At 39.5% G+C, this 10,723-nt stretch overlaps 1 pseudogene; it reads left to right on the top strand.

Moving 5' to 3' along the window:
* The first annotated feature begins 3,585 nt into the window (after nt 1–3,585).
* Nucleotides 3,586–9,940, top strand: LOC137772196 (tyrosine-protein phosphatase non-receptor type 2-like; annotated as a pseudogene).
* The last annotated feature ends 783 nt before the right edge of the window (nt 9,941–10,723 follow it).

Raw genomic sequence — 10,723 nt, 5'->3', positions numbered from 1 at the left:
GTAAGAGTTTTATAACTAGTTAAGGAGATGGTCTTGGGATTCAGTACAAGGTCTGTGTGAACATATAGCTTGCACTTTTACCCATGGAGCTATGATGCATTCTGGATGGTGAGTTTGAAGCAGTGATGTGTTGATAACTGTTTAACAACTAGCTCTGAAAAATAGATAAATAAACAATGCCCTGACTTTTGCTGATTTCTGTGGTGTAAATACTCCCACCATGGCCGATTTCAAGCTACCAAAATGAAGGCACTCACTGAACAGGGAGGTGGGAAGAGATACGCACAGCTGAGCCGACTCCGGCACACCTCTGAAATCACCCACACTATAAAAACAAGCTAGAAGCTTCTACAGGGTGAAGCCTACAAGCTCCAGAGAAGAAAGCCTATTACTGAGCTGAGTGAAGCCTTGAGAGCTAGTTTATTCACATACATATTGCTCTCTTTCTTCTTTTGTTTTCCAGAAGATTTACTGAAGCCCTGAAAGAATGCCTCTCCTTGCTCAGCTGTACCACAACAAATTTAGGAAAGGGGGGAAGCCCCTCTCACCCACCCCACCAGTCTCCAGTGGTGGTGGCAGAAGATGCTTAGTGAGACATCCCCAAGGGCACAGGGAACCTTGGGTAGTAGGGCTATAGCTGTTCCTCCTCTCAGGAAAATCTTCCATTGATTATTTCAGGGGGATGGCATTTTCCCCCTAGATAAGCTTTGAAATGTTCTCTGGGATAACTGAGGTCTAGCTCAGTTTTCCCTCATTGTCTGTGGCCACCTCTTGACCTTCAACCCCAAGGTCATCATCACCCTAGTTTTTCCTTTACTGTCAGCGTTCCCTTCAATGTGTGATTCTTGGACCACCCGTAGCCGAATCAACCTAGAGGGCTTGATGAAAATGCAGATTCCAGCCCCAGGGAGCTGCACGAAACATGCTCTCCAGTTGATCATTATGTTCAATATTCGAGAGTCAATTCTCTAAACTGTATTTTCTCAAATGTCTCCAGCAGAACTAGGGGTCATAGGATATTAACAAGCATTATGTAAAAAAAAGCACGAAAGAGGCCTCAATGGCAGGGGTCTGCAAAGAGCTAAATATCGAGTGGTGGCATCTTTCTGTACGGCCCTTAAACTAAGAATGGCTTTTGAATTTTTAAAGTATCGTACCAAAAAAAAAATAAAGAAACTTGACTGTAGGAACACTTGGCACCTTTAATAACCTAATGTGCCCTGGGGCTCTTCGAGAGGGTGAATAGCATCTCTCAATCACGAGAACACAGAATTTCTCCTCTATTATTACTATGTTTTTATAGAGTATATTAGGGAACCAGTGTTCTGTAGAATACGCTCTGAGAAACACTGTTCTAAACAAATTAATTCCCATCCAAACTTGGCAATCAATCAGTTTCCCTTGAATCTTTCATTGTGATATTTTCTTTTATCTTGGTCAGGGATGCGATTCTTTCTCCTGACTCCATGGATTCAGTCCATTTTTCCAGGCTTTCTGGTCAAGTTTTCTCTTTTCCATTCTCTACCTACCATTGCCTACATCAGTCACAATCTTTTCTCTTCCAAACTCTTAGAGCACGTAGTGTTTGTTCAGTAAAACCAAGACTTTCTGAAGCTCCAAGGAAACGAAGGGTTCCAGAAAACAATAGTATTTTCTGGCTATCTGAGGGGTTACCATTTTTGGCATGAAAACATTATTTAAGCTAATTCTTTTGGACAGCAAACCATACTGAATAATTCTTTAATTGAACATAATTTAACTTTATTTTCATGACATGGTGCAGAGGGAAGATCATTTGATGGAAAGATGAGAAAAGTTGTGTTTCCAGCTGAGTTCCACCACTAATGAGATGAGAGGCCTGAAACGTCACTTTTCCTCCCTGGCCTCTGAGAAGATGGGGTTATTGGCTTAGATGTTCTTCAGGGTTCCTCTGAGGTCTAACATTCCATGATGTTCTGGTATTGCAGAGTTCCAGTAAAGGGAAAGTGCACTCAAGTTTCTATTAGATTTATATCTGATGATTTCCTACTAGCCACACAAATCAGTTACTATTGCTAAATCATGTTTACCATACAGATTTTAAAAAACATTCTAATTGATACTTAATTCTTGGTGAGCAAAATTCAAATTTTTGCACAGCAACAGATTAGAAGTCAAAGATTTTCTTAATACTATTAAGTGGATTTTCTTCTTCATGAGTTGAGTCTGGCAAGGCTTTGATCATGGACCTTGACAGAATGTTGGTATTTTTATGCCTTTTAGAAAGCCCCAGCTGTCTGAGACACTCTGTCCCTGTGGTCTCACAAATCTGACTTGATCACTCTTAATTTATTTCTCAGATAAAGCTATTGAGTGTGGGAGAGTTGCTTTTTCCTTTACAGGAAGGTCACCAACTTCAATTTTGTGGATTTCTATTTATTAGTTGATGCCACTGGCATGCAAACTTTGGCTAGGCTGTCACTCTGCTTCCAAATCCTTCCATCATCTCTGACTTTCCAGTAAATTCCCATCAGAGACTGTCCCGACAGTTTTGTTTTCTCTTCAAGCTTCACCCTGTCCCATCCTTCTCAGCCCAGCAAGAGGCTGTACTTTTCTTCTCCATCTCAAAGCTCTTAAAGCACACAGTGATTTTCCTTTCCTCATTCATTCATTCATTCATTCAAAATCTCTTGAATGTTCAGTCAGTATGAATTGGGCATAGGCCTTCCCCCTTGAGGTACTTCCACTCTGGTGGGGGGTTAGAAGGAATAATAACACCGATAAATGTGTATCTTACAAGTCTTTGAACACCAGAGGAGAAGCATTTACTTTTCTTGAATGGAAGAATCAGGAAAGTTCCCCAGAGAAAGTGATCTGTGAGTCGTGTCTGAGAGGGCGAGTGAGAGTTCAATAGGAGACAATTGGGTGACCAGCACTCCAGGTGGAGGAAACAATGTGTACAAGACCATGAAGGCATGAGATAGCGTGACATGATCATAGACAGAGTGAGAGAGGGCCTAGAATGCAGGACATGTTGGGGCCGTGTTGGGAGAGGAGCTGGAAAAGCTGGTAGGGGCTCCATCATCTGGGGGGAAGAAGTGTCTTCCCTCATCTGTGCTCCTGGCACCACTCCCTTCTCCAGCATCTTGCTTCTGAATTCTCCTTTTCTTTGGTATCTTATCTTTCAGTTCACAGAGAGGTGCAAATCTTATCTTTCTTACAAACACACACACACACACACACCAACTTCACCCCACTCTGCTTTAAGCTTGCATCTCATAGTCCTTGTACCTAGTTTCAAGTTCTTGAGAGAGCAAGTTGTCTCACTTTCTTTACTTCTTCACCTCTCATTCTCTCTACCTCATCGCAGTCTGGCTTGAGAAAAAGTAAGAAGTGTGCTTGGGTACATCATCCAATCCTAAAGTTGTAAATCTAAAACCTATGAGTCAAATATTTTCCTTCACCCCACTGTGAATTTTAAGGAATGCCATTTTATTTTCTTCCTTATTTATTTGCAGCTACTGTAGGCTCAGTTCCTCTCTGAATGTGTTTTAATTTACTTAAAACAAGTCTATCCTCTTTCCCCTGCATAAGTATGTAAAGCCAATGGCTCCTTTAATTCCAAGGCCATGGTGTTCCCCTGTTGATGCAAAGGCTGAAACAGGGATCCATCTTCTGGGGAGGGTGGCCGGGCCGTGGCTGGGCGGCCAGAGCGCGGCAGCCCAAGCATCCCCTCAGAGCTTCCTGGAAGGAGCGCAGAAATTCGCAGTGAGTCCCATGACTATCCTCAGAGTGGTCAAGGTTCCAGAAAACAGAAATCGACACATATACAGAGATGTAAGCCCATACGATCACAGTCATGTTAAACAGCAAAATGCTGAAAATGATTTATTAATGCCAGCTCAGTTGACATAGAAGAGGGGCAGAGGAGTTACACCTTAACAGAGTATCCACTTCCTAATACAGGTTGTCACTTCTGGCTCATGGTTTGGCAGCAAAAGACCAAAGCAGTTGTCATACTAAACCAAATTGTGGAGAAAGAATCACTTAAATGTGCACAGTACTGGCCAACAAAAGGCGAAGGAGAGATGCTACTTGAGGAAACGGGACTCAGTGTGAAGTTCCTGTCAGAAGACGTGAAGTCCTATTACACAGTCCGTCTGCTGCAGTTAGGAACTACCAATAGTGGTGAAGCCAGAACAGTATCTCAGAAGCAAAAAGAACTGCACTCCTGCAGGCTGTGGAACAAAAGCCACATTCACAAAAAGATAGACAAGATGAAAAGGCAGAGGGCTATGTACCAGATGAAGGAACAAGATAAAACCCCAGAAAAACAACTAAATGAAGTGGAGATAGGCAACCTTCCAGAAAGAGAATTCAGAATAATGATAGTGAAGATGATCCAGGACCTCGGAAAAAGAATGGAGGCAAAGATTGAGAAGATGCAAGAAATGATTAACAAAGACCTAGAAGAATTAAAGAACAAACAAACAGAGATGAACAATTTAATAACTGAAATGAAAACTACACTAGAAGGAATCAATAGCAGAATAACTGAGGCAGAAGAACGGATAAGTGACCTGGAAGACAGAATGGTGGAATTCACTGCTGCAGAACAGAATAAAGAGAAAAGAATGAAAAGAAATGAAGGCAGCCTAAGAGACCTCTGGGACAACATTAAACGCAACAACATTCGCATTATAGGGGTCCCAGAAGGAGAAGAGAGAGAGAAAGGACCCGAGAAAATATTTGAAGAGATTATAGTCGAAAACTTCCCTAACATGGGAAAGGAAACACCCACCCAAGTCCAGGAAGTGCAGAGAGTCCCATACAGGATAAACCCAAGGAGAAACACGCCAAGACACATAGTAATCAAGTTGGCAAAAATTAAAGACAAAGAAAAATTATTGAAAGCAGCAAGGAAAAAAGACAAATAACATACAAGGGAACTCCCAAGGTTAACAGCTCCCAAGGTTAACAGCTGATTTCTCAGCAGGAACTCTACAAGCCAGAAGGGAGTGGCATGATACACTTAAAGTGATGAAAGGGAAGAAGCTACAACCAAGATTACACTACCCAGCAAGGATCTCATTCAGATTCGATGGAGAAATCAAAAGCTTTACAGACAAGCAAAAGCTAAGAGAATTCAGCACCACCAAACCAGATCTACAACAAATGCTAAAGGAACTTCTCTAAGTGGGAAACACAAGAGAAGAAAAGGACCTACAAAAACAAACCCAAAACAATTAAGAAAATGGTCACAGGAACATACATATTGATAATTACCTTAAACGTGAATGGATTAAATGCTCCAACCAAAAGACACAGGCTTGCTGAATGGATACAAAAACAAGACCCATATATATGCTGTCTACAAGAGACCCACTTCAGACCTAGGGACATATACAGATGGAAAGTGAGGGGATGGAAAAAGATATTCCCTGCAAATGGAAATCAAAAGAAAGCTGGAGTAGCAATACTCATATCAGATAAAATAGACTTTAAAATAAAGAATGTTACAAGAGACAAGGAAGGACACTACATAATGATCAAGGGATCAATCCAAGAAGAAGATATAACAATTATAAATATATATGCACCCAACATAGGAGCACCTCAATACATAAGGCAACTGCTAACAGCTATAAAAGAGGAAATTGACAGTAACACAAAAATAGTGGAGGACTTTAACACCTCACTTACACCAATGGACAGATCATCCAAAATGAAAATAAATAAGGAAACAGAAGCTTTAAATGACACAATAGACCAGGTAGATTTAATTGATATTTATAGGACATTCCATCCAAAAACAGCAGATTACACTTTCTTCTCAAGTGCGCATGAAACATTCTCCAGGATAGATCACATCTTGGGTCACACCTCAAGCTTCAGTAAACTTAAGAAAATTGAAATCATATCAAGCATCTTTTCTGACCACAACACTATTCGAGATTAGAAATGAACTACAGGGGAAAAAACGTGAAAACCACAAACACATGGAGGCTAAAAAATACGTTACTAAATAACCAAGAGATCACTGAAGAAATCAAAGAGGAAACCAAAAAATACCTAGAGACAAATGACAATGAAAACATGATGATCCAAAACCTATGGAATGCAGCAAAAGCATTTCTTAAGAGGGAAGTTTATAGCTATACAAGCCTACTTCAGGAAACAAGAAAAATCTCAAATAAACAATCTAACCTTACACCTAAAGGAACTAGAGAAAGAAGAACAAACAAAACCCAAAATTAGCAGAAGGAAGGAAATCATAAAGATCAGAGCAGAAATAAATGAAATAGAAACAAAGAAAACAATAGCAAAGATCAATAAAACTAAAAGCTGGTTCTTTGAGAAGATAAACAAAATTGATAAACCATTAGCCAGAGTCATCAAGAAAAAGAGGGAGAGGACTCAAATCAATAAAATTAAAAATGAAAAAGGAGAAGTTACAACAGACACCACACAAATACAAAGCATCATAAGAGACTACTACAAGCAACTCCCAGCCAATAAAATGGACAACCTGGAAGAAATGGACAAATTCTTAGAAAGTTATAACCTTCCAAGACTGAACCAGGAAGAAATAGAAAATATGAACAGACCAATCACGAGTAATGAAATTGAAACTGTGATTTAAAATCTTCCAACAAACAAAAGTCCAGGACCAGATGGCTTCACAGGTGAATTCTATCAAACATTTAGAGAAGAGCTAACACCCATCTTTCTCAAACTCTTCCAAAAAATTTCAGAGGAAGGAACACTCCCAAACTCATTCTATGAGGCCACCATCACCCTGATACCAAAACCAGACAAAGATATTACAAGAACAGAAAATTACAGACTAATATCACTGATGAATATAGATGTAAAAATCCTCAACAAAATACTAACAAAGAGAATCCAAAAACACATTAAAAGGATCATACACCATGATCAAATGGGAGTTATCCCAGGGATGCAAGGATTCTTCAATATACACAAATCAATCAATGTGATACACCATATTAACAAATTGAAGAATAAAAACCATATGATCATCTCAATAGATGCAGAAAAAGCTTTTGACAAAATTCAACACCCATTTATGATAAAAACTCTCCAGAAAGTGGGCATAGAGGGAACCTACCTCAACATAATAAAGGCCATATATGGCAAACCCACAGCAAACATCATTCTCAATGGTGAAAAACTGAAAGCATTTCCTCTAAGATCAGGAACGAGACAAGGATGTCCACTCTCACCACTATTATTCAACATAGTTTTGGAAGTCCTAGCCACGGCAACCAGAGAAGAAAAAGAAATAAAAGGAATACAAATTGGAAAAGAAGAAGTAAAACTGTCACTGTTTGCAGATGACATGATACTATACATAGAGAATCCTAAAAATGCCACCAGAAAACTACTAGAGCTAATCATAGAATTTGGTAATTTGCAGGATACAAAATTAACGCACAGAAATCTCTTGCATTCCTATACACTAATGATGAAAAATCTGAAAAAGAAATTACGGAAACACTCCCATTTACCATTTCAACAAAAAGAATAAAATACCTAGGAATAAACCTACCGAGGGAGACAAAAGACCTGTATGCAGAAAACTATAAGACACTGATGAAAGAAATTAAAGATGATACCAACAGATGGAGAGTTATACCATGTTCTTGGATTGGAAGAATCAATATTGTGAAAATGACTATCCTCCCCAAAGCAATCTACAAATTCAGTGCAATCCCTCTCAAATTACCAATGGCATTTTTCACAGAATTAGAATAAAAAATCTTAAAATTTGTATGGAGACACAAAAGACACCGAATAGCCAAAGAAGTCTTGAGGGAAAAAATGGAGATGGAGGAATCAGACTCCCTGACTTCAGACTACAGTACAAAGCTACAGTAATCAAGACAATGTGGTACTGGCACAAAAACAGAAACATAGATCAATGGAACAAGATAGAAAGCCCAGAGATAAACCCACGCATCTATGGTCAACTAATCTATGACAAAGGAGGCAAGGATATACAATGGAGAAAAGGCAGTCTCTTCAGTAAGTGGTGCTGGGAAAACTGGACAGCTACATGTAAAAGAATGAAATTAGAACACTCCCTAACACCACACACAAAAATAAACTCAAAATGGATTAGAGACCTTAATGTAAGACCGGACACTATAAAACTCTTAGAGGGAAACTTAGGAAGAACACTCTTTGACATAAATCACAGCAAGATCTTTTTTGATCCACCTCCTGGAGTCATGGAAATAAAAACAAAAATAAACACATGGGACCTAGTGAAACTTAAAATCTTTTGCACAGCAAAGGAAACCATAAACAAGAGAAAAAGACAACCCTCAGAATGGGAGAAAATATTTGCAAACAAATCAATGGACAAAGGATTAATCTCCAAAATATATAAACAGCTCATGCAGCTCAATATTAAAAAGACAAACAACCCATTCCAAAAATGGGCAGAAGACCTGAATAGACATTTCTCCAAAGAAGACACACAGATGGCCAAGAAGCACATGAAAAGCTGCTCAGCATCATTAATTATTAGAGAAATGCAAATCAAAACTACAATGAGGTATCACCTCACCCCAGTTAGAATGGGCATCATCAGAAAATCTATAAACAGCAAATGCTGGAGAGGGTGTGGAGGAAAGGGAACCCTCTTGCACTGTTGGTGGGAATGTAAATTGATACAGCCACTATGGAGAACAGTATGGAGGTTCCTTAAAAAACTGAAAATAGAATTACCATATGACCCAGCAATACCACTACTGGGCATATGCCCAAAGAAAACCACAATTCAAAAAGACACATGCACCCCAATGTTCATTGCAGCACTATTTACAATAGCCAGGTCATGGAAGCAACCTAAATGCCAATCGACAGACGAATGGATAAAGAAGTTGTGGTACATATATACAATGGAATATTACTCAACTATAAAAAGGAACGAAATTGGGTCATTTGTTGAGACGTGGATGGATCTAGAGACTGTCATACAGAGTGAAGTAAGTCAGAAAGAGAAAAACAAATATCGTATATTAACGCATGTATGTGGAACCTAGAGAAATGGCACAGATGAACCGGTTTGCAGGGCAGAAATTGAGACACAGACGTAGAGAACAAACATATGGACACCAAGGGGGGAAAGCAGCGGGGGATGGTGGTGATGGTGTGATGAATTGGGAGATTGGGATTGACATGTATACACTGATGTGTATAAAATTGATGACTAATAAGAGCCTGCTGTATAAAAAAATAAATTAAAAAAAATAATAATAAATTACAGAACAGTATCTCACTTTCATTATACTACCTGGCCAGATTTTGGAGACCCTGCATCACCAGCTTCATTTCTCAATTTCTTATTTAAAGTGCGAGAATCTGGCTCCTTGAATCCTGAACACGGGCCTGCCGTGATCCGCCGTAGTGCCGGCATCGGGCAGTCAGGCACCTTTTCTCTGGTGGACACTTGTCTTGTTCTGATGGAAAAAGGAGTCAATATTAACATTAAACAACTGTTACTGAGTATGAGAAAATGCTGAATGGGGCTGATTCAGACACCAGATCAACTCAGATTTTCATACGTGACTATAAGAGAAGGAGCAAAGTTTCTAAAGGGAGATTCAAGTGTACAGAAGCGGTAGAAAGAACTTTCTAACGAAGACGTTATGTCCTGTTTTTGATCAGTCACCATCCAAAATAATGAGTGAAAAATACAATGGCAACTGGATAGGCCTAGAAGAAGAAAAACTGACAGGTGACAGGTATACAGGACGGTCCTCTAAAATGCAAGATACTCTGGAGGAAAACAGCGAGAGTGCTCTGCGCAAGCGCCTTCTAGGGGACAGGAAAGGGCACAGCTCAGAAGGTGTAGCAGATGAAGCAGAGGCTGAACGAGACCGAACGAGAAAAGGAAAAGGCGGTTTTATTGGCAACCTATTCTCACTAAGATGGGGTTTGTGTCAGTCATTTTGGTTGGTGCTTTTGTTGGCTGGACACTTTTCTCAGCAACATGCCCTATAAATAATTAATCTTGCCCCACAAGTTTCGGCACTGGTAGCTGACAGTGTTGTGTGAATCACGGGGGTTTTCGTCTGTTAGCAAATTCCTCAGACCCCAGAAGGTGCGGTTGACTAGATACCCACAGAGAAGTGGGGTGTCCAGTCCCGCCAGCACCCCAGGGCGCTGCTCACACTGTACCCACTCCCTCAAATCAAGACTTGAAAACTTCTTAAGAACTGGTATATTTTCAGCTGTATTCATACATGTTAAGTGTAATATTTCACCTGACCAGACTGAGAAGTCCTTTATCAGAAAGATTTGTTTTTGGAGGCCATCTGGATTTTAACCTGCACTTGATATAAGCAATAAATATTGTGGTTTTATCGACATTATTACTGAAAAGAAAATGACCTTTAAGTAATGCGTGTAATGTACTGTTGATGTGGGCATCAACATTGTATATTCTTAACCATTTCAGGGCAAATATATTTTATTAGTACCTATTTAATCTTACTTTTGTAGTTAAATGTACTTTTTAAAAGCTCAATTTGAAAAAAATCTGTTACCATAAAAAAATAATAAACTGTATGTTGATTCAAAAAAAAAAAAGGTAATCCATCTTCCTTTATCCTCACTCAGAGGAGAAGTGTGCCGTGATGGGCACTCAGAAGAAAACAGAATCTGGGCAGCCATGTTTAGCCTGTTTACGAGTGGAAAAGGAAAATTGCTC

The sequence above is a fragment of the Eschrichtius robustus genome, chromosome 11 (assembly GCF_028021215.1).
Source record: "Eschrichtius robustus isolate mEscRob2 chromosome 11, mEscRob2.pri, whole genome shotgun sequence".
In the NCBI taxonomy this organism is placed as follows: Eukaryota; Metazoa; Chordata; class Mammalia; order Artiodactyla; family Eschrichtiidae; genus Eschrichtius; species Eschrichtius robustus.
This window is presented reverse-complemented; position numbering and strand designations above follow the sequence as displayed.